A 25,790-nucleotide genomic window follows, 5' to 3' on the forward strand; every position below is an offset into this window, starting at 1 on the left:
ATTCTGTGAAAGATGTCTCAAAGTTTTTTTCTTTAAATTAGAAACTAGCTTGCTTCACGTGTCAATCCCAGCTCCTTCTCCCTTCCATACTCCCCTGGCCCCCCAACAACTCCTACCAGTCCCCTGCCCAATGCCCACTCCATTCCCCAGGGAGGGTGAGGCCCTCCATGGGGGAATATCCAGAGTTTGTCATTTCGATCAGGGCAGGGTCTAGGCCATCCACCAAGATTCCAGGCTGAGAGAGCATCCCTCATTGTGGGATGGACACCCAAAGTCCATTTTGTATGCCAGGGATAAATACTGATCTACTACCCGAAGCTGCATGGATAGCCTAGGCTTCCTCACTGACACCCACATTCAGGAGTCTAAATCAGTCCCATGCTGGCCTCTCAGCCATCAGTCTGGGGTCCAAGAGTTCCCCTTGCTCAGGTCAGCTGTTTCTGTGGGTTAAACCAGTCCAGTCTTGACCTCTTTGCTCTTCAGTCCTCCCTCTCTGTCACTAGATTCTAGGAGTTCACTTCAGTGTTTAGCTGTGGGTGTCTGCCTCTGCTTCCATCAATCACTGCATGAAGGTTCTAGGATGGCATATAAGGTAGTCGTCAAACTCATAATCAGGAAGGGACATTTAAAGTAGTTTCTCCACTATTACTTAGTTTACCAGTTGGTGTCATTCTTGTAGATCTCTGGAAATCTCACTAGTTGCCAGAACTCTCCTCAAACCTATATTTGTTGAGGGAAGCCTTTTCCTTGCCAGCCGCTTTGGTTTTTCCCCACTAGTCGCCTGGGCTCTGCCGCGTTGTAGTCCCCAAATAATACATTAGACGCTGTATTAATTATGAAGCTGTTGGCTGCTTGTTTCTTGCTGGCTATCTCTGACTTAAGTGTTTAACCCATCTAAGTATTTCTCTTACCGGAGAAAGAGTCCGGACTTCTTATCCCTGTGGCAGCTACATGATGTCTCCCTGTGTTTCTCCTTCCCAGAGTCCTCCTGGACTCCTAGTCCCACCTATCTTGCTTCCCTATTGGCCAACAGTGCTTTATTGACATATACACAGGACTCCCCCATCATATGATGACTCTATCCATTATGGTATCTCTCATCCTGTTCTCCTCTATTCTTCCCCCAACTCAAACTTCCTGCTGCTCCATGTCCTACTCTCCCCTCCTCTTCTCCCCCTCTTTTTTCCTGGCTCTCTCTCCCCTCTCCTCCATGTTCCCAATGTGCTCAGGAGAGACTCATTCCCCTTCTCTGGGGTACCATGCATATCTCTCGTAGGGTCCTTCCTGTTTCCCAGACTCTAGCAATGGGATTGTATGCTGCCACTCCCCTAATCCATGTCTAAAATCCATATATGAGTGAGTACGTACCATGTTTGTCTTTTTGTGATTGGGTTACCCCACTCAGGATGGTTTCTTCTAGTGCCATCCATTTGCCTGCAAATTTCAAGATTCCATTGTTTTTTTCTGCTGAGTAGTGCTCCATTGTGTAAATGTACCACATTTTCTCTATTCACTCTTCAGTTGAGGGGCATCTAGGTTGCTTCCAGGTTCTGGCTATTACAAATAATGCTGCTATTAACATAGTGGAACAGATGTCCTTGTTGTATGAATGCGCATCTTTTGGGTATATGCCTAAGAGTGTAATTGCTGGGTCTTGTGGTAGACTGATTCCCATTTTCCTGAGGAATCTCCATACTGATTTCCAAAGCAGCTGTATGAGTTAGCACTCCCACCAGCAATGGAGGAGTGTTCCCCTCTCTCCACATCCTCTCCAGCATAAACTGTCATTGGTGTTTTTTATTTTAGCCATCCTGACAGGAGTGAGATGGAATCTCAGAGTTGTTTTTTGTTTGTTTGTTTGCTTTTATGAGACAGGGTTTCTCTGTATTGTTTTGGAGGCTGTCAGACCAGTCCAGCCTAGAACTCACAGAGATCTGCCTGCCTCTGCCTCCTGAGTGCTGGGATTAAAGGCATGCACCATCACCACTAGGCTCAGAGTTGTTTTGATTTGCATTTCTCTGATGGCTAAGGATGTTGAGCACTTTCTCAAATATCTCCTAGCCATTTTAGACTCCTCTACTGAGAATTCTCTATTTAGTTCTGTACCCCATTTTTTTCAATGGATTCTTTGGTGTTTTGGAGACTTGCTTCTTGAGTTCTTTGTAAATTTTGGAGATCAGCCCTCTGTCAGATGTGGGGTTTGTGAATATCTTTTCCCATTCTGTGGGCTGCTGTTTTGCCTTACAGTGTCCTTTGCCTTACAGAAGCTTCTCAGTTTCAGGAGGTCCCATTTATTAATTGTTGATCTCAGTGTCTGTGCTACTCAAGTTATGTTCAGGAAGCAGTGTCCTGTACCAATTCTTTAAGGGTACCTCCCAGTTTCTCTTCTAAGAGGGTCAGTGTGACTGGATTGATGTTGAGGTGTTTGATCCATTTGGATTTAAGTTTTGTTCATGACCATAGACATGGATCTACCTGCAGTCTTCTACATGCCAGCATCCAGTTATGCCAGTACCATTTGTTGAAGATGCTTTCTTTTTTCAATTGTATAGTTTTATCTTCTTTGGCAATGATCAGGTGAGGATTGGTAAAAGCTGTTCTTTGAATTTCTGTTATAATTCTTCACTAAGGCCATCTGGACCTGAACTTTTTTTTTGGGAGATTTTTGATGACTGCTTCTATTTCCTTATTTCCTTAGCTGTCATAGTTCTATTTCAATTGCTTATTTCTTTTTTAAAATTTGGCAAGTGATATCTGTACAGAATATTGTCCATTTCCTTTAGATTTTCAAATTTTGTGGAGTACAGGTTTTCAAAGTATGATCTGATGATTCTCTGGATTTCCTCAGTGTTGGTTGTTATGTCCACCTTTTCTTTTCTGATTTTGTTAATTTGCATGTTCACACTCTGCTGTTTGGTAAGTTTGGATAAAGGTTTGTCTATCTTGTTGATTTTCTCAAAGAACCAACTCTTTGTTACATTGATTCTTTGTATTGTTTTCCCAGTTTCTACTTTATTGATCTCATCCCTCAATTTGATTATTTCCTGGCTTCTACTCCTCCTGGGTGACTTTGCTTCTTTTTGTTCTAGAGTTTTCAGTTGTCCTGTTAATTCTCTGGTGTGACTATTCTCCAATATTGTCATGTGGGCACTTAGTGCTAAGAACTTTCCTTTTAGCACTGCTTTCAAAGTGTCCCATAGGTTTGGGTATGCTATGTCTTCATTCTCATTGAATTATAGGAAGTCTTTAATTTCTTCTTTGACCCAGTAATGATGTAATTGTGCATTATTCAATTTCTATGAGTTTGTAAGGTTTCTGCAATTTGTGTTGTTGTTGAATTCTAACTTTAACTCATGGTGGTCTAATAAAATACATGGAGTTACTCCAATTTTTTGTACCTATTGAGGTTTGATATGTTGCCAAGTATGTGGTTGATTTATGAGAAGGTTCCATGTGGCACTGAGAAGAAGGTATATTCTTTTGTGTTTGGATGGAAGGTTCTATAGATGTCTGTTAAACCCAATAGGGTCATAACTTCTATTAATTCTTTTGCTTCTTTGTTAAGTTTCTGTCTGGTGGTCCTGTCTAGTGGTGAGAGGGGAGTGTTGAATTTTCCCACTGCAAGTGTGTGAGGTTTTATGTGTTATTTGAGTTTTAGTAATGTTTCTTTTATGAACGTGGATGCCTTTTTATTTGGGGTGTAGATGTTCAGAATTGAAACTTCTTGGTGGATTTCTCCTGTGATGAGTATGAAATGACCTCTTTCATCTCTTTTGACTGCTTTTTGTTTAAAGCCTAATTTGTTAGATATTAGGATTGCTACTGCTGCTTGTTTCTTGGGTCCATTTGATTGGAAAATATTTTCCCAACCATTAACTCTGAGGTAATGTCTGTCTTTGAAGCTGAGGTGTGTTTCTTGTATGCAGCTGAAGGATGGATTCTGTCTTTGAGTCCATTCTGTTAGCCTGTGTCTTTTTGTGGGTGTGTTAAGACCATTAATATTGAGGGATATTAATGACCATTGATGCCTCATTTTTGTTTGTTTTGGAGTTGTTGTTGTTGTTGGTGGTGGAATTGTGTGTGGATTTACACCCCTTTTTTGTTTTGGCTTTTGGTAAAGTGGGATTATCTATTGCCTATGTTTTTCTGGTTGCAGTTAACGTCCTTGGGTTGGAGTTTTCCTTCCAGTACTTTCTGTAGGGCTGGATTAGTGGATACATATTTTTAAAAATCTGGTTTTGTCATGGAATATCTTGTTTTCTTCATCTGTAGTGATTGAAAGCTTTGCTGGGTATAGTAGTCTGGGCTGACATTGGTGGTTTCTTAGTGTTGGTAGAATATCAATCCAGGACCTTCTGGCTTTCAGAGTTTCCATGGAGAAGTTAGGTAATTCTGATAGGTTTGCCTTTGTATGTTACTTGACCTTTTTTCTTAACTTCTGTTAATATTCTTTCTTTATTCTGTATGTTTGTGGTCTTGATTATTATGTGGCGAGGGGATTTTTTTTTTGGTCCACTTTATTTGGTGTTCTGTAGGCTTCTTGTATCTTCATTGGTATGTCTTTCCTTAGGTTGGGAAACTTTTCTTCTATGATTTTGTTGAGTATGTTTTCTGCCACTTTGAGGTGGTTTTCTTCACCATCTTCTATACCTATTATTCTTAGGTTTGGTCTTTTCACTGTGTCCCATATTTCCGGATATTTTGTGTTAGGGATTTGTTGGACTTAAGATTTTCTTTGGTCAATGAATATAATTCTCCTAGTGTGTCTTCAACACCTGAGATTCTCTCTTCCACCTCTCGTATTCTGTTGGTTATGCTTGCATCTGTAGTACCTGACCGTTTGCCCACCTTTTCTATTTACAGCCTTTCTTCAGATTGTGTTTTTTATTGTCTCTATTTCAGCTTTTAACCCTTGCACTGTTTGAATTGTTTGTTGCAATTTTTGGTTTGTCTTTTCTTCCCTTTCTTGCATTTGTTGCATTTTTTGGTTTGTTTTTAGTTCCATTTCCTTAAGGGATTTTCTTATATCCTCTTTGTGTTTTCTAGTTCCTTAAAAAAATCCACCAGAAAAAATCTGAACTGTAATAATCTAAAACCCTGAATCTACCATAAAAATAACAATCTAAGGATGTTTAACATCACATCTGAGGTTAATAAGTAATTACCCAAGCAGTATAAAGAAGCTTCAGCCGGGCGTTGGTGGCGCACGCCTTTAATCCCAGCACTCAGGAGGCAGAGGCAGGCGGATCTCTGTGAGTTCGAGACCAGGCTGGACTACCAAGCGAGTTCCAGGACAGCCTCCAAAGCCACAGAGAAACCCTGTCTCAAAAAAACCAAAAAAAAAAAAAAAAAGAAGCTTCAAATCTCATAGTAGAAAAATCACAAAGATTTCTGTAAATATTAAAAGAACACACTACCTGCAAAAACACAGGTATCATTTAGTTATTCTGAGAAATTCTTCATTTTTTTCCCCCCGACACCATGATAATGATAGCTGGGCTTTCCTAATGTGTGTCTTTGTCTGAGGCTTGTTAATCAGCACATCTGCTTTTTATGAAGTCATTGTTTTGACCTGCATTGCATGTCTCCATCAATGAACGTCACTGAGTCCTTTCCATGCTGGTACACCGTTAGCATTACAGCTGTATCTTTATCCTATGTTGTAAAATCAGTGTATTTATTTGATCTGCCAAAATTCTGGTTACAAAGATTGCAGCTTTTTTTTTTTTTTTGGTTTTACGAGACAGGAGGCTGTCGGTCCAGCCTGGCCTTGAACTCACAGAGATCCACCTGCCTCTGCCTCCCGAGTGCTGGGATTAAAGGCTGCGCCACCACCGCCCGGCAAAGATTGCAGCTTTACCAAAACTTTCAGCCTCACTTCATAGCTTCTCTGTGCCTCTTGCTGTGCTTCGATGTTTGAAATACTGCGAAGATAGCAACTGATAGTTATTTAGCTAAATAATGAATTATTTAGACATGGTAGCATATTAAAGAGTTTTAAGTTAAAAGTCTGTACTTAGAACAAAATCTGTGGCCTGCGAGACCTTGTTGACAAGTTGTGGGCTGATCTTAGTAATTACTGCTGTGATTTGAACTCCCGGCTAACATATTACAAGTTACAAGGAAAACATGTCATTATTGCATCTTTGCCTTTTCTTTCTGGGTGCTTAGTTATACCCCTAACCCTACCTTTCCTTTACGTTTCTTCTAATATTTTATTCCTCTATATAAGCACTATTCAAACAACTATCTTAAGCAAAGGCCAATATTTAGTGCTTTAAAACCCATAAAATAATTCATTAAGTTAAAATCAGCTCATTGGAGATGACAGTAATTTCTCTTTATAGAGTTTGATAATTTTAGGGAAAATCTTTGGAAAGTCCTGATGAAGGTAGAACTGATGACTTTCTCAAATTTTATATTAAAAATTAAATTTGAGAAAATGATATAAGTATATTTTAAATGGTTCCAGAATGGTTTGGATAAATAGCTATAGAAATGTGAGTGTCAAATGATTCAACCATAATGAGACTGTAGACATTTTCCTCTATGTCTCCATTAGGTTGAAACTTTCTTCAGGTTGGTATACTTTTCTCCTATACCCCATATCCACCCCCACCAAGTACTTTCCAATGAAAATAAATTGGAATGCTTGCTCTAAAGGTATACTATTTCTTAGAAATGCTCATTATCCATTTGCTAGGTACTTCCCACAGACCATTACTTTGATACCAAGGCATCCCAATTGTTATCCATACCTCAAAGACATGTGGTACCAAGTGAGAACTTGAATTCTGCTTTACTTTTGTCTTTGCTCATGAGCTAAGTCTATTAAAATTTGAAACCCTTGGATTAGGCATTACTTTGACTAGTTTCTGTAACAAGACATTTTTAGTACCATGGGATTTGAAATAATCTCTTTGCTTTTAGTTCATTTCACTTAGGGTATAGAAAAATGTTTACAGATTTCCTTCCATTTGGCTCAGTTACAGTGAACATAATGCAGTATTCAAGTGCTATTAAGCAAATGCAGCTACAAGGATACACACTTGTGTAAATCAGTCTGCAGACAAGAGTTATCTCAAATATATCTGAAGTATATTTGACCAAAACAAAACCTTCTGAGATGTTATTTTCTTTAAGATCTGTAGCCTCCATCCAGAGGTCCTGCAGATCTTGTAAATGTCCATGAGATGTCATCATCTTTTCATAGATGTAAGGATAATAGGGAATCTTACCTACCCCAGAAAAAATACGTAGTTCTGTGGCACTCTCCCCATTTTATTGGCACAGAGACCCATGAACACATCATCTATGTACAGGCTGGAATTCAGCATCTGTGATGCCTCATAGACTTTGGCGGGTACAACACTGGGGATGACGTAGGCAGCACCAGCTGTATAGCCAGGGTAAACTGGCCATTGGTACATTTCATAGGGAACATAGTACTTGCTTCTTTTTATTCCTAATAGGATGACTACCGTGATGAACAGGACCAATCCAAAAGTCTCGAACACCTATCTTTGCTCTAGCCCTTGAAGGTATTCAATGAGGTTTGGCATGTGAATAAGTACATCAGCAGTCATCAGGGATTTGATGTGTGTCCAGCTGAACTGAAAGGGGATTTAAAGTAAGCAAGTAGAAAGAATCAATAAGATCTTGCTGAATTGTACCCTTGTACACTCCATCTTCTCAGAGCAGGTTCTTTTGCAGTTCTTCCTTCGGTGGAGCAGGAGTTCCTAAGGCTAACAGAATTCTGATAATGGCACCAAGTTGGGACTAGACATAATTCTCATTGCCCCATGTTTTTCTGATTGTAGAACGTTAGTCATAGTTTGCAGGGGCCGTCTTTATGAACAGTAAGAGGAGGACATCTCGAGCCTGACACTTTTTTGTGGTTGATCTAGTATGGGTAGTGAGGTTGCTCAGAGCTGTGATTGACAGACAGGGAGACATTCATAAAGTCATAGCTGTTTATGAGGTGTCTGTAGGAGTAGGACTTCACATGGTTCACAACTTTATTATTGATAGGGCCCTGAAAACCATGAAGCTTAATATAAAACAAGTGGCAAGTAGCTGAAAAACTTTCCATCTTTTGACTCTTCTGTCACTAACAAACATTCTCAGATCTGTTGTAAATGGCTGCTTGCTTCTTTAAGACTATAGCACTTGGTATTTGTAGAATAGGCGTGTTTCTTAATACATATCAGTCATAAAATATGGGAAAATGTTTCACAGAATATTCTTTTGGCAACATTTCCCTGGGAATGCAGAAAAATGGAGCTCTATAGAATGACGACACTGACACATCCAAGTCCATCCACCCTGGCATTCCTCACAAAACTCTGTGTGCAGCCTCATGCAGTTGCTTCATGTGGGTCCAGCCATCCACCTTCCCGATGCTTTCTGCCCTGATGTCCCCCCTCCGCCCCCACCCTCCTAACTCCCCTTCCCCCTCACCCCCTATCCATGCGAACTAGGCTGTCCTCAGCTTCCTGCCTCTCAGAGGTTAGTCTGGTCTGGTGTGGGGTAGGGGTGGGATAGCTGGAGGTGGGATGGGTTCTGACAAGCTGCAGTCTTGAGATAGCAGCCCTCAGGGAGGATCTCAGAGCCCACGCAAAGCAAGTCCACTCCAGGACTCTGTGCATTTTCAAAAGTCTGAGATTCAATTATTATCTGTCTAGCTTCTGAATTAGGTATCACCCTATTTACTGCTGAAGTCAGTCTTTGTAAGACATCTGTGAAGGTTTCCTTTGGTCCTTGTATAACTTTAGTAAATGGCTCAGTTTTCTTTCCTGCTTCTGTCCCAAGCATTCAAAGGTGCTGCATGGTGTAAACCCAGGTGTAGTCATCATATAGAGATTGCCTTTGTACATTAGCAAACTATTCTTCTTCAAGAAGTTGGTCTTGGGAGATTTCCATACCTCTAGCCCTGCTTCATTCTTCAATGATCTTAGCCTCATCTTTCTACCAGGTCCTCCACTGTAATTAAGGATCAGCTCCAAAACAGCTTTAACCAAGTCTTTCCTGCCCTTAGAGATAATTCTATAACAAGTTGACCACAAGTTTCACAAAAAGTGAATGCATGCCATATGAGACTATCACTTCCTTGAATCTCCTTAAATCTAACATTTTCACAGGAGTCCAATTAGCTGTTGCACAGCCTTGGAGAAATCTATCATTTGGCACTTGTTCCTGTAAGGTGACTGGATAAATTAAAGCTGGTTGTTAGAAATCCTTAGGCTATTCCTCTCTAAGCTTATAATGCAACACTGAAATTGGTTCTCCATTAAATTCCTCAGTCTGGGTCTGAATATCTCTATAATCCGTTTTATTAAGTTTTTCTAGAATTTGTATCTTAGCACTCATATTAATCAAATGTTTAGTGATAAAACAAAAATGATAAAACTGATGTTTACAATGGATAATATATAAATCCCATCTGAATCAATTATTCTCTCATTAAATTGTTCCATTTTCAAACTTTCTGGTGTGTTATCATATAGAGACCTACGTCCCTCCATTGTAATGTTTCCCATTTTTAACGTGGAAAAACACTCTTTTTTAAAAACAAACTCCCTCCTTTAAGAATTCCCAATTGTCTCACCAAATCTGATGATGATGATGGTGGTAGAGCATAAGTCTGTGTAGCACATTTGATCAGAGGACACAGGCAGTGAACAGCCTGGTTGAGGACTGGTGCAGCTGCTAGCATATGACTGTGAGCTGAGGGTGGCGGCCCATGGAGAGGGTGTCTAGAGGAAGGCTGCAACCCATCGGGGAGAGGAAGCCAGCTGCCCACAAAACATACATGGGGTTGTGTAGAAGAAGTAGGTGTTGCAGGAGCTGCCTGAAGGCAGAGCTAGCCAGTCTAGGGCAGATAAGACTGGCTGGCATGTTTGGAGCCCAGGTGCCTCTGGAGATTGGGGCCTGTGGATTTTGTAGCAGAAGACTGCAAAAAATCCCAAACTTGCTTATAGCCTTAGGAAATAAAGAGAGAACTTTGCTGGCATGTAGGTGACTCTGAAAAGAGCCCTGTGTGCGGTGCCAGCCTGTTCTAGTGGGTGCAAAGCCATAGGCAAGTGGATTTTTCATGAATTCCTACCTTAAAGTGGGGTGCCAATTGTTGCACCAGTTCTAATTGATCACAATAATAAAAACCTGGGGTCACGTATACTGGTAAATGCTGAAAGATCAGAAAGACAAAGGAGCAAGCCACAGTCACACCTTAACTTGCCAAACGAGAGTGAATGCCTATCTCCTCCTGTAACACAATTCCTAATTGGTATTAATAATAAAAACCCACAGTCAGATATCAGGGAAAATGCTGATATAACAGAGAGAGAAAAGAGGAAGCAACAGCCAACTCTTACCTTGCTAATTCCTCAGTTGAAAAAGGGACTGAGCTCCTGCCTCCTCCCACCTTATCACTTCTGGTGGGAGATGTCCTTCTGTATATATGTTTCTCTTATTGGTTGATGAAAAAGACACTGATTGGCCAGTAGCCAGGCAGGAAGTATAGGGAGGGCTACAAGATGAGAATTCTGGGGACAGGGTGCAGAGAGAGGTCTCAAGGAAGACACCATGTAGCCATGGAAGGAGGAACATGCTGGAACCTTCTCCTGTAAAATGTGGCCATGTAGAAATACATAGATTAATAGTTATGGGTTAATAATTAAGAGAGAACTATCCAGTACGAAGCCTGAGCCATCAGCCAACCAGTTTATAAATAACATAAGTCTCTGTGTGTTTATTTGTGCAAAGTGACTGTGGGATCAGGTGGGACAGAACCTCCTTCTACATACTCCCTATCTGTACCCAGCCATATCATTTCCTGTCTGTCTGTACACATCTCCAGACCTCTAAGGTTAACTAGTGGCTAGCTCTGCCCTCTGATCTTTTGGCAAACTTTATTTGTTAGAGAATAAACAAGATATCACTACATTCTTCCTCATTATATATCTCTCTCCCCCAGATATACAATTTCCTGTCTGTCTCTACAGACCTACAGACTGCTATGGTTAACTAGCAGGTAGTCCATCCTATGATCTTCAGGCAAGCTTTATTTTTTAGAGTGCAAACAACGTATCATCAAGATCCTCTAAAAAGCAAAACAAAATGTAAACAAATCAAAACTTCATTCCAATGGAGTGTGTGTGTGTGTGTGTGTGTGTGTGTGTGTGTGTTGAGACAAGGTCTCTCTCAGTTGTCTGGCTGCATTTGAACTCATACTGTAGCCCTGAAAATCCTGACCCTTCTGCATCAGCCTCTATGTCCCTGGACAAATGCCTGTACCACCAAGTGAAGAAGCTAGGGTACAGCAAGGCTTAGCTACCTGTCACAGGACACACAGCTAGTAACCAGAGGTGCATGGCAGGACTACAGTATCCCTCAGCTTGAGTGGGAATCCAGAACCTCCTTTGAGGTAGAAAACCACCTGCTCTGTTTGTAAGGGTAAGAAGAGCACCAGGTTCCAAGGTTCTTTAGATTATAAATGTCCAGAGAGTAATGGGTACAGCATGAAGCATTGTTTAAGAAGAGTCAGAGGCATGTGGCCCAGACCCAGTTGGCCACAGAAAAGAAATAGCACTTTGGCACTTGTACGAAGTTCAAGGTGGCATGGCCACAAAAGAACCATGCCCAGGAGGCCCTGGACGAGGCCACAAATAAGGACAAGAAGGTGGGTTCCCTCCTTGCTCAGGATGATGGGTCATGAAGCTACAGTCACACAGAACTGAGTTTCCTCCCACCTGGCAAGGTATTGTGAAATCAGACCACTTCTAACATGAGAAGCTGGGGCACAGAGAACCAGGAGATTCATGAATAGAGTCACTCTAGGTGTGGATGCCCAACTGATTACAGAGTTCAGCCCTTACTGTTCTCCCAGTTATCCTCACTTATAATAATAGCCACAGAGTGATGAAGCCATTCATACAAGGTCACACAGTCACAAAATGGACCATTAGCCTGGATTAGAACATGTTTCTACTTCTTTGATGTTTCTTAAATTATATGTATTTAATTAATTAATGTGGGGGACAGGGCAGACATGTATGGATGTCAGAGGACAACTTGCATGAACCTTTTTTCTCCTTCAACAGTGTTAGACCTGGGGGTCAAAATCAGGTAGAGTTAGACTTGGCAGCAAGTACCTTTACTCCCTGAGCCATTTTACTGGGTTATAGTTGGATTTATTCATGTGTGCTCTTTATGTGCATGTGTGGGAAGTCGTAACGTTTAATCTTCCTGGCCGCCGCCTGGTTCCTGTTGCTGCTTTCAGTCCCCAAATAACATACAGGACACTATTGGCCATTTGCTTGGTTTCTTATCAGCTAGCTCTGTTTAGATTATTAACCCATAATAACTAATATATATTTTATAAGAACTTATCTTTTTGAGGACACACTCCTGAGCACCCATTGCTCCCGAGAGATCACATAGGAAGAGCTCTCCTAACTACAATTCCCAGAATTCTCCTAGACTCCTAGTCCCACCTATTTTGTTTCCCTATTGGCCAACAGTGCTTTATTAAAACCAGTCAGACACATATTTACAGAATGATGTCTCCCAACAGAAGTCAACCTCGGGAATCTCATAAAATGAGATTGAACTCCTAATAGTGCTTATGAGTTACTGGGCCTGACAAGGTTGCTCAAGACCCTAGTCTTTCACCCAAGAATGGAAAAGGCAGTGTCATTTGATATGAATGGCTAATAAGACAAATTATCTCCTGGACCGTAGGTAATACTGGATCTTGTTCCTATTTGCTGTGAGTGTGTCAATAAAACTTTATGGATGAATGTCAAATTGTGATTTGCAATTCATTCAGGGTTTAAAAAAAGGTATTTCCTTGGATTTCTACTCCTCAAACATATAGCAATAAAAGTTTCTAGTCAGTCTGGCCACTGGCCCAAATTAGTGACACTTTACCAGACTGCCCAGTAAAGGTGAAGATGTCCCTGGTGCCTGCCTGGAAGAGTATGGCCACTCACACAGTGCTTTTACCCACCATATCACAGAACTATCGAAAAATATCTTCAAGATGAAGCGGTCTCCGGAAGTGCAGAAGGACTCCCAAGAAAGTTTCAAGAAGGAGTAGTATCTGTGTGGTCTGGTTGACAGACTGGTAGTAACCGATTGAGGTTCTGGCTATGTGGAGCAGGGGGCAGACTCAGGTACAGATGTATTTGAGTGTGTCTGGCTATAGATGAATTTCCCTTTCCAAAGCCCCTCCTCTTCTTCCTTATAATCCAATCCCATTTTGCTCTTTTGTTATGGGATTGCTGCCTAGGTCCCATTGCTGAAATTCATTGTCAGTCCATTATTGGAGAAAATATTGAGGATATTGTACTATGTTCTATTTGTTGTAAAGGGAAAGAATTCTACAATTGAAAAAAGGAAATGTTATAAATCATAGAAGGATATGATTGTGTTTCCACACACACCGGAGACTGTTGGTTTCCAGAAAGACAGTTGAAATTGAGAGATGAGCAGGAGGCCATGCTTGACCCTGACTTATCTATTGAAGAAAAGGCTCATCTGACTTTGGGTCAGACTCCCCAAACTATTGCCAAATCCTCACCTTCCACAGTGAATTGTACCTTTCTTACCTGGAGGTAACTGCCAAGATTAGCCAATGAAGAAGAAAAGATGGTGCATTATATGAAGTAATGATGGGGGAAGTTCTGTGTATATGTTGTCTTACTGGTTGATAAATAAAGTACCATTGGCCAATAGGGAAGCAAGATAGGTGGGACTAGGAGTCAAGGAGGATTCTGGGAAACATAGTCAAGAGTAGAGAGTCGCCATATGTTCCCAGGAAGAGAGGACACATGAGGCTGTGTCCTCAGTAAGATGTGACCTTATAAAAATATATATTAGTAATTATGGGTTAACAATTAAGTTAGAGCTAGCCATTAAGAATCCATAGTAAACGGCCAACAGCTCCATAATTAATATAGCATCCTGTGTGTTCATTTGGGACTGATGCGGCTCTGGGACCAGGCTGGCCAGAAGAACACTTGTTACAGGATAAAAACACCCAAATCCTTGTTCTTGGCCATGTTAATGATCATCACTGTTCAAGTAAGTGACACAAACATTTTCTTCCTGGGCTTGTATTCTTAACCCTCCCTTAAGCCCATGGTGCATTTGGGGGAATTCCAGTATTCCTATTTATATTATTGACTGTAATTAGATTCCAGGGCCCTATAATAGCAGAGGTTCTTTGTTGTTCAGTGAAGACGGTTAAAACTGATTTCATCTTATGATGACTAGAAGGACTTACTATTTCTTTTGGGCATGAAGTTCATTGTTTAAAAGTTATATCTTGGCATAGCCATCTAATATTTGTAATGGAACAAAAAATGAAGAGAACAAGAACATTTTTATAGCTAAATTGTTTAAAGGAGGTGTTACTAACAATTTTTTCTTCCACCTCAGTTTCTCCCTTGCAATACTCCAGCTATCTCAGAGTCAGGTGAATAGATACATTGGGAACGATGTATAGGACCAGAAGTGCAAATTCTTGTTAATACTTCCTATGGTAGTGTCGACAAGGCCAGGAAGAAAATGTTCTTTGATTCTCTCTCCTCCAACGAGGATATGCCTCTTCATGCTTAACATTCTTGATTCTCTGTGAGTACAAGACCTTCCCTAGTAAACCTACATCTCCCCATTTCTAAGAATTTAAAGAAAAATAGTTGTCACAATAGGCGCCGAGGTTTGCTGAGTGTGTGTAATATGACTTATTGCAATATACCTTCATAAGCTCCATGAAGGTCAATCCAAAAGAAGATTACCATAGAGAAGTGGGATTGCATATGGGGAGATATAGGTGCATTCAAAGTGTAACACTGTGGAAGAAAAACGCCATTGTCAGAATATCAGGGAAGCTCTCTCTATAGGGGAGGCTTATATATTGTCACCTGTAATTCATGTACAGTATTTAGGGGTGACTACTATGCCAAATTTCTTTTTAGGAACCCAGGAATAGATGTGTCTCCTCTGATACTAAAATATTGTTCTTGTTTACTGCCATGTGTGAAATGAAGACAAGAGTTTTCCAAACTCTTGACAACATATAGCTCTATTCAAGGCATAGTAATATCAACTTTAGTAAGCAATACATCAGATAATCCATTTTTCATCTTCATGCAATTGCAATTCCCACTATCAGCTTTCTAAAGAGTACTTAATTATGCCAAACCCTCTATTATAGTGTTTGGACTGATTAGTTACCAAAGTGCAACTAAAATATCCTCCATTCAAGTGACTAAATATTTGTACACGATCTTTTACACGTATAACTGGATGTAAAAGACAAAAACAATCTTTAGCATGACTGTCTCCTATTATGGGTGTTATTTTTTAACTCCCTGACAAAAGGCATTTGGATTCTACATTGGCTAGCTGAGAGTTAACATGTTAACATGTAACACAATCAATAGACATAAAAGCATTAGTTTTGCACCAGTCATGTTGGATCCTTACTGATTTCCAAGTCTTGACTTGATGGGTTAGGGTTTTGATGTCTCCCCAAGTCATCAGTTTACTCTTCCTCTAGGGACATGTGCTCTTGATGAATTTGTTGCCTGTCATCATTTATTTATCTATTTATATATCTATTTATTTATTTTGAGTTTTTGAGAGAGGGTTCCTCTGTGTTGTCCTGATTCTTGAAGGGTTTGTTGCCTATCATCCATTATTTATTTGTTTGTTTATTTTGATTTTTGAGATAGGATTCCTCTGTATTTCCCTGGCTGACCTGGAACTGGCTCTGCAGACCAAAAAACCTTGAACTCACAGCAATCCTCTTCTCTCTAGTGCTCAGATTAAAGATGTTCACACCTTTAGTCTCAGCACTCAGGAGGCAGAGCAGGCAAAATACTGTGAGTTTGAGGCCAGTCTGCATTCCATCCCTGGAACTCACTTGGTGGGAGTAGAAAATGGACTCCACCAGGTTGTCCTCCTAACTTCATCTACACACAGTGGCAGAAGTACAACCTTGTACTTCTGTAATAAAGATGTGTGCTACCATTGCCTGGCTGTATCTTTGCTAATTTGTCTGGTGGTCTCTGGGTGCTGCCCTTGTCAGGTGCATCCTAACTATAGCCACTTGGGACTTGGTGCATTTTCTGGAAAGACACAAGCGTAACCTTGCACCGATGATAATTCCTTTGTTTTGTTTCTAGATCTTTCCATTTAACATATTGTTTAGGCTCTGTTTCTTTTAAAGCAAAATACTTTGGTGCAGTAGCAGAAGCATTAAACTTTGAAGAGAAAAAAATTAAGATAACTAGATGTAGCATACTGCGGGGGGTTTTGATGGGTGTATACTTATCCACTTAATTGTAAGTTTCTATCATTTAAGCATTTGATATTAATTCCTCAATAGTTTGACCTTGTGAATTTTAAGGGATTCTAGGAGTGTGATTAATATCCCATAAGCTGCAAAGTTCTCTAAAGCATTTGTTGGTTTAAGCACGGCCCCTATCAGTTTTATTTGTTGTTGTAGTCCTGAAAAGGGGAAGGTGTGTAATAAATGACTAATGACATTTGGGGTCGTTTCACCTCTGTGAGCAGTAGCAACAATCATATTTAAAAAGGTATTGACAGTTATGTGAACATAAGCAAATTCTAAGATACGAGTAATATATGTCTGCCAAAAGATGTTGAATTCTAACTACGGAGCATTAATTCTGCCAGGAGAGAAAAAGAAGGACAAGAAGGATGGTGCATGATAATTTGCTGAGATTGCTCACAAGGCAAGGGGAATTGTACCTATAAAGCTTTTGCATTTTGATGAAGAAGCTTGTAAGACTTTTGCGTGGTCTGTAAAGGAGAAGCTAGGGTCAAGGAGGAGGCCAGTCCATCAGCTTGGGCATTGGTAGATGTTTATAGACCTGGGAAATTAGAATGAGCATGAATTTTGTAGGAGGAAGTCTGATGCCGCCATTAAACATGTGACTTATTAGAGGCCCATACAGATGAGGTAATAAAAGGGCGGTTTACCACACCGCTAACCACACCCACTTTAGGCAGGACTAAAGACGTATATGTAAGTAGGCGGAACTACGTCACTAGCCAGGCCCACTTTTGGGCATGGCTAGGGGCGTTACTGGGGAAGGCATAAAAGACAGCACACAGGAAGTCTCGGTCTCTTTTCCTGGAGATCGGCTTCCGGGTCGGCCACTGAAAACTGCTCCTCTGGGTTTGGTATCTTGTGAGTAATTTTCTGCATTAAATACTTAGCTTTACTGTCAGTAATTTTGTGTCGCGTATTGTTACAGCGTCCGTTAAAGCCTACAGTTTGGTGGCAGCGGTGGGATTGGAATCCGGACCCAGGCACCCAGAAAAGCAGCTTCTCTTGGCACGACCAGGCACACGTGGACTCTCCTTTCGCTAAGTTCCTCACCACTTTGCTCGGCAAGGCACGATTCCTGCTGCAAGGAACCAGCACCTACTACCTGCCGGTAAGGTTAGGCGGTATTCCAAGATTTCTCTTGTGGCCACGTGCTGTTTTACTGGTGGCCTGCTGACTCTGGCCACGTGCTCTTTCGCTGGCAGCCTGTTGATTTCGGTCTGAATTACTCCATTGGTAACAAACGTAACTGCTTTATACAATGTCAACAGCTAACACTATGATGCAGGATGTTAAGAATTTTCTTGGTTTTTGTATGGATGGGATTTTAGAAAGGGTTGAGGACCTACCTGAAAGGTACTTCCTACCCACGATGGTGATTATTAGCTTCATAATCAATATAATTTTGTTAATGAAATGGCTCAAAAATAGGAATAAACTTATACAGGTCATACAGTCATCGCAGGATAGTTTTGAAATCTTAATACAAAGGATTCAGGAAATGCAAAATTCATTGCAGGAGAGTAAGAAAGGGTTGGTAGAAAATATTCAGGATATTAAAAATGATAATGTAGGTCTGACGAACAGGTTTAAAGAGACGGAACACAAAATTGAATTATTTTCAGGAAAAATGTGTTCCATAGATAGAATTGAAAAATTGGAACATAATGTGGAAACATTTAATGACAAACACGGTTCCATGTTTGATGATTTCACTAGCAAATTACAAAGACTGGAGCATAAAATTGAAATGCTAGCAGAAAAGAATTGTTCCATGTCTGAGAGCAATTATAAACTAACTGATAGAATATCATTTGTAGAAGGCAGTTTACATGCTATTGAGGTACTTGCTAAGGATGAGAATATTAGAAATTTGGAATCACATGTAAATGATGAATGTAAAAAAATGAAAGATTCCATGATGTCCTTAGAAAATTATTTGTCCCAAGAACTTCAGGAGCTCAGAGAAACAATGATGAATAGACTGCAGGATTTAGAAGACGCTCAATCTGATACTTCAGAATCAGAAATATAGGCAACAGGTCAGGACAGGAGTTTCCCAAAGCTTCTCAAATGCCGGAATGATTTCCCTAAGGTTGCTATGCGTTCCCCTATGGTTTTTCCAGTATCTGTATCAGAAAAACTAGCAACGAAAAAACAATCAAATGGTCCCATTGCTTATCACTGGGAGCCTATACAGATGAAGGGTCTAAAAAATATTAAGGAGGCCATTGTCATGTATGGTCTTCATTCTCCCTTTGTCAGAGAGCTCCTAGCCTCATGGGCTACTGTTAATAAAGTAACCCCAAAAGACTGGGCCCAATTAGCCTCTGCAGTGCTCAAGAATTCTTGTCAAATTCAATGGAGAGCTTTGTGGAGGCAAGAAGCAAAAGCAATTGAGATTCAGGAATTGCAGAAGGGTCATGAAGTACCCCAAGACAAGATTCTTGGGGAGGGTCCTTACACTGACACGCAGGTTCAATCTGCATATGACGAGCACATGTTGTCTTTGTGCCGTACAGCTGCTTTAAATGCCTTGGATAAGGTTTGTGAAACAGGAGAGATAATGCAACCCTACACCAAGGTATTACAGGGCCCAAGGGAAAGGTTCACTGAATTTTTAGAGAGATTATCCAGAGCAGTAGAAGTACAGGTAGCGAACCCAGAATCCAGGCATCTTCTTATAGAATCTTTGGCGTATGAGAACGCGAATCCTCAATGCAGGCAGGTAATTTGGCCATTAAAAATAAGATCAGCGCCATTGGAGGAATGGGTCCTACATACAGCGAACCTGGAATGTAAAAGTCAGGATACAGGAGCTTGGGTAGGTGAAGCTATTTCTACAGGCTTGAGGAGGCACCAGGATGCCAAATACCCTACCTGTGATGATATAGAGGCATGGGTAGGGAAGGCAATCTCAAAGAATTTAAATAGGCGTAAAGATGCAAAATGCTTTAAGTTCATTTTCATGTAGATGTCTGAAGGGGCAAATAATTGTGAAATGACACTAGTAGTGTGGTAGATTTAAGTCTTGGAGTTTCTAATAGAGGAGCTGATTGAGTACAAATGCAGAGTCCATTAAAGTACTCAGTGGCTGGGGCATGTCCTATAAAAGCTGCCTGGTTACAGCAAGTTCAGAGTTGAGCTGTGCAACCAGGGGTGGGTACAATCTTTTTTGTAGAGCATATGGAGTTTACATATGAAACATGCTCCATGTTCTCTTGAAGAGCCATCTGTAAAAGCATTAATGGTACTCTATAAGATTTTTAGATGTAATTTTAGGCAATACCCATGGATTATCATCAAAAAAATCTTAAAAGAGATCTTCAGGATAATGGTTATCTATAGATCCCAAATAACATGCTAATACAGCCCACCAGTTATTATCTGTCTGAAGCAAATAATCAACCTGCATTTTATTTAATGGCACAAAATTTTTTGTAGGCTCTTTATCAGTAATTTGTGTAGTACACCTCCTTCCCATAATTTTAAGTCTATAATCTCTTATAAGGAGTTGCTTGATCACTGTGAAAAATCAGAATAATCAAAGCATTTATCTCCTTAAGTTTATAATATTCACACAGTTGCCTTTTAATATTCTCTGAGGACTCAGGAGAAGTTTCAGTAACTGGAGAGGCTTTGATGATTGTAGGTGCTGGCAGAGTGAATAAGCCTATTTCTGTTACTTAAAAGACTCATCCTTATGGTTCTGATGTTCTAGAACTATCAAAATGTGCATCAGTCTCCATTCTCTAGAGTAAGAAAATTTATATAGTGAGTATGTATTTACATGGATGGAGCAGTGTTTGAATGAGTAGGCAACAGTACAACTAATCCAACAATGATTGGCTGTGAATGGAAAGTCCAAGAATCCAGAAGTTACTCGATACACAATTGTCTGTGCCTTTTATGATCTTCAGTAAACCCTTCAATGTGGAAGAAATACTCTCTGATGCCAGGGAAGGAATGGAATTGCTACCAAGGCATGGGAAAGCTGGTAAAGAGCAAAAGCTTCCTTTCTCCTTGTCCTTATATAGGCTTCTGGCAGAAGGTGTGGCCCCTAATAAGGTGGAGTGTCTTCTGAGCTCAGAAGGCTAGTTAAGGGCCTGTGTTTTCCTACATCAGAGATGCATATTAGGAGTGGATCTAAACACTTAAATAAAACAAAAACCCCTCACAGGTGTGCCCTCTATTTTTGTGTCTTACTTTTTTCCAAATTCAAGTGGGAAACCAATAATAGCCATCACAGGGAGGTAAGACACAGGGGTGGGGTCAGGGTTCACTTAGTGGATGCAGCGTTGAACTTTACACATTAAGTGTGCTTTTCGCTGTGAGTCATCTCCTAGTTCCTGATTTTTATAGGTTATTTACATAACACCCACCACTTCTGTTTTCTCCTAGGCTTTTCTTATACATGTCATTTGTTACATGATGTCCAGGTGGGAAAAGGTTTCCAGTCTTTCTTTGCCAACTGACATTTCTTGTTTTTTGTTTGTTTGTTTTTGTTCTAAGATGGAGTCTGGTGTAATCTAAAGTGTCTTCAACTCTTCTATGTAGCTGAGAATGACTCCAAATTCCACAGCCTCCCACTGTGGCCTTCTGAGTGCTGGGATGACAGGCATGAGCCACCATGCCTGATTATGCCATAGTGAGAATGGAACCATGGCTTTGAACATCCTAGCTGAGCATTCTACCAACTGAGTCTTACCCAGTCTCTGGCCTCCCTCATATGTTATTTGTTTATTGACCTCTTTATTTATTTATTTTTTGTTTTTTGAGACAAGGTTTCTCTGTATTGTCTTGGAGGCTGCCCTGGAACTCGCTCTGTAGACCAGGCTGGCCTCAAACTCACAGAGATCCGCCTGCCTCTGCCTCCCAAGTGCTGGGACTAAAGGCTGTGCCACCGACGCCCGACTATTGATTTCTTTTCAAGATGGAATTTATCTATGTAACAGCTTTGGTTGTCCTGCCTGGCCTGGATCTCACAGAGATCCTCCCGAGTGCTGGGACTAAGGACATGTGCCACCACTGCCCGTCTCATATGCTAATCTTAATGCCTATCTCTGCATATCCCTCTGTTCCTCATCCAACATCAATGTTCCACAACAAGAATGGGTTTATGAAAAATTTGTCATTGACATTTTGAGTTCTTTATAGGAAATGCATAATTGAAAATATCTAGAAGTAGTCATACCTCAGGTTATTAGTTCTTTTTTTTTTAAGGAGATGGAAACTTGACACCATGACTCATGCCTGTAATCTCACTACTTAGAGCACTGGGGCAAGATGATTCCATGAAGTACAGCCCAGTCAATAATACATAGTAAATTCCAGGGCTGTCCCCCCCCAGTGTGATATCCTGTCTACAAATAAATGAACAGATTGATAAAAAGGAAAGAATCCTCTCTTTATTCTTTCACAAATATTATACATATTTTTCATTATTGTAGATTTGTGTTAAGTACAGAAGTCACATTATGCTCTTGAGTGTACCATTTTTCATAATCCTATTGAGGGTTCTGAGGTTTTTTTGCATGACACATAGCTTTGGAATCAGCTTTCCCGTTATAATTTGTTGGGAATATTCTATGGAATATATTGAATTTATGCTGTCAACTGAACATACTCAACATCTTTGTGATGTTGAAAATACATCATTTTAGTACTGTTGTTTGCAAAAGTAAAAAGGAGTAAAAAAACTATTCCATGTAATCTTTGTTTAACAAATACAGAAAATATGTAAAACTGAAAATGATTTGAAATAATGTACAAAGAGAATGAGGACTACAGTATTGTTTAGTGACACAGAATAAATTGTTATGTTCACATAAAAGATATCCTAGTAGGTATAAATTAATTGAAAAAGCAAAAAGACTGAAAGTAGAAGTTGCTCCAGAATTTAACAATGAAAAAAGGGGAGGAGGGCAAACACTAATGAATAATCTGAAGTAAAAGCAGTAGAATTCTTCCACGGATGGTTGTGAATGTGTTCCTGTTTTGGGTACCAGTGTACAACTGAGAGAGGTGTGAGCAGTCCTAGGCATGCCTTCTTGAAATTGCAGATGCCTGGTGAATAGCAGGTAGTTTAAATTTGACCTGGGTTGCTGGAGAGATGGCTCAGAGGTTAAGAGTGTGCTACTTGCTCTTCCAGAGGTCCTGAGGTCAATACCCAACAACCGCACAATGGCTCACAACCATCTGTGGTGGGATCTGATGCCCTTTTCTGGCATAAAGTTTCACATGAAGAGAGGGCACTCATATACATAAAAAAATAAGTGTGACCTGGGCGGTCTGTGAGGCAGGAGGATCACTCCACTGCACAGTGAGTAATGATCTGTATGTGTCCAGGAGGAAGAGGGGGTACTTAGTGCTCAGTGTAAGGACTCAGGCACTATGCTGGCCCGCCCCCGTCACCTGGCAGAATGCACTCAGCCAGTGCCCTGGTCAGCCCAGGGTTCCATGGCTTCGTGGTCTGCACGCAGAAAGACCCCTGGGCTCTCTTTCCCTCTGTTCCCCTGGGGGACTTTTCCTGCCTCCCTCTTCTGTCCTCTCTATGTGTCTGTGTCTCTTTATCTCTTTTGCCTTTCCTTCACCCTCCCCTTCCCTTTCTTTTTCTTTCTTTTCTTTTCTTTTTTCTTTTTGATTTTTCGAGACAGGGTTTCTCTGTATTGTTTTGGAGGCTGTCCTGGAACTCGCTCTGTAGACCAGGCTGGCCACGAACTCACAGAGATCCGCCTGCCTCTGCCTCCCGAGTGCTAGGATTAAAGGCGTGTGCCACCAACGCCCGGCCTCCCCTTCCCTTTCTAATAAAACTTCTGACTAAGCTCTGTCTGCCTGGTAAGTTTGGCCCCTGCCGGGATCAACCTCGCCCGACGCATCGTCTTAACACCCAGTGCGTGCAATGATAGTGAGGATACACTTTGTAGTCCAGATGCTAGTTCCACTGCAGGGTCAGTCTCTGCAAATCTGGGACTGTGCAGTGCCTGGGGTGGAAGCCAGGGTACAGAGCCGCTGTGCTGACCCTAAGGGAGCTGATCCTGTCACTCAGGCCTCTCAGCAAATCAGCACCTACAGAGCCACCCTCCAGGTCAGAGAAGCAGTATGAGAACTCTGTCAACTTCTAAGAGAATCTATTTTAGGCCCACTAGGAAATAATGCACTAGTCCAGTGTTTCTCAACTGTACTAATGCTGTGACCCTCATGGTTTAGTGACCCCATCCCATAAAATAGTTTTTGTTGTGGCTTCAAAGTGTACTTTTGCTAACATTATGAATCATTATGTAAACAACTGATGTCCAAGATGGTCTTAGGCAACCCCAAATGGTCATCTGACCTCCAAAGGGGTCACAACTCACAGGTGGGAACCACTGCACTAACCCTCTGTGAGTTAGACTTCAGTCAAAGCACCATTAGGTACTGACCTCCATAAGCCATCCCTTTAATTGGGGGACAACAATGTTTCTTGGGGTCTCCCACATTCAACAATTAATTCTGAACCTTTATTCAATGGATCCTAAATTCTGACTGTTTGTTTTCTCCCAGTGTAAAATTGCCCCCTTGAAGGGTCATAGGTCTCTCTGGTCAAAGAGTGGAGTAGGCTAACAGAAAAATTTTTAGTATTTTTATCAGCATCCTTCCTCAGGGGAACTTGGCCATCCCTTCAAACAAGGAGGTCAGGATTCCCAAACTGGCTCAATCTGAAAACAGATTCACTGACTAGTGTTCCATTTTGCCACAGTCCATGTTACCTTTCTTTCAATTGCTTGGAATTTTACTGCTTATATAGATCAAACAGAAGTTCGGTAGGCTTCTTATCTATTTAATGTCTGAAAAAACATGATTGATCAGCCAGTACCAGAGGTCCATATTAGCCATGTCACCATAAAATTTACTTTGCTTGTGTTGACCATTAGGGCTAGGCCACTATTGGCATTTCTTTGTCTGTCTTGTCCATCACAATAACTGTGACCACCTTGCCTTTGGAGATTCAGGGCTGCCACCTGGGCTCCGCTACCTTCATGCCCAGTTAAACTCAACTGCATTTAATTTGTGAGCTGAGAAGTAGCATCTACAACCTAAGTTCTGGCGCAAGGGAAGGGTGACCACATAGCAGGTGCTCTTCTCACCACTCCTCATCTTACAGGGTTAGTGAAGGGCGTGTCTTCTGGGCCTTCCCATTGGGGAGGGTTAGGTTTTACACTGTGTACCCAGTCTAGCATTTCGATTTCCCTGAGTGTTAAAATCCCTTCATCAATACTAAGCCACAGGGTATCAGGCATCTCCAACTCCTTTTCAGTAGACCATCTTTGACAAATGCTTCAGACAACCATTCAATCAAGCTTTGGCACCTTTAAAAATAAACTGTACACATTTCCATGTTAAACCTAGAATCTCCACTCAGAGGGCCCATGTTAATAAACACTGCCTGATCAAGTTTTATATCCCTTCCACCATTATCCAAAACCTTTAGAATCCATTCCCACACGTATTTCTCAGAATTCTCCTTGAACGAATTAGCAAACTCATTAAACTCTATAGTGGTATAGTAGATCTCTTCATAGACTACTTCTTCTAACTCCCCTCTCGGAGCCTGCTTTGCCTCAAGTATGGTTACAGGTCCCGAGGCAACCATTGGTGGGACCTGAGAGACGTGAATATCGCCTTGCCTGACATTTCCTTCAAAGAAAGTGACCGCTGTTTTAGCTGACAATGAGAGATTAATCTCAATCAAAGGTGAAGGGACAGTATTTCATGGGGCGGGGCTGAGGGGACTATTCCTCACTTAAGAAGTCTCCCTTGAGACTTGAAGGTTCAGAGTCCTCAGCTTCAATAGGGTCCTCCCACACATCCCTCTCTCCGGTTCCAGGGTTCCGTTCTTTAACAATTAATGCCTTTGCTCTAACTGATGACACTCTCTGAGGCTGAGACTTGAATACTTGCTAGAATTCAGCCAACCTTATAATGAGAGTTTAGTTTGATTTTCCAGAACTTGAGCTCTGTGGTGTTGGAAGGAAATTTCTCTTCCTCGGCACATTTAGAAACCTGTAGACTGTCCAATCTGGAACAGGTCAGGTTTATCACTAAGCGCATTGTTGTTCTTCACCATATTGTGAGATGCTAGAAACTAGTTAATGTTATCACAGAGCTGATTCCTATCCTTTGTCAATTATACAGAGATGCTAAGATCGGCCATTCTGCATCATCACTTCCTTAAGTTTCCCTAGACTATCAAAAGTTTCATACAGAATGTCACCAAGGGCTTTGCCACCCACAACTGGTGAGTCAAGATAATCAAATTCATTTATCTCCTTAAGTTTGTAATATAGTTCACACCATGGACTTTCACTACTCTCTAAGCTTCTGTAACTGGGGAGGAGTAATAGTAGATGTTTGCAAACTGGAGAGCTGATTCCAGATACTTAAAATA

At 41.0% G+C, this 25,790-nt stretch overlaps 1 pseudogene; it reads right to left on the bottom strand.

The window, feature by feature from the left end:
* Positions 1-25,469, bottom strand: part of LOC101833544 — a 30,722-nt pseudogene extending 5,253 nt beyond the window's left edge.
* Positions 25,470-25,790: the final 321 nt, after the last annotated feature.

Source organism: Mesocricetus auratus, unplaced genomic scaffold (genome assembly GCF_017639785.1).
Source record: "Mesocricetus auratus isolate SY011 unplaced genomic scaffold, BCM_Maur_2.0 Super-Scaffold_100676, whole genome shotgun sequence".
Taxonomy (NCBI): Eukaryota; Metazoa; Chordata; class Mammalia; order Rodentia; family Cricetidae; genus Mesocricetus; species Mesocricetus auratus.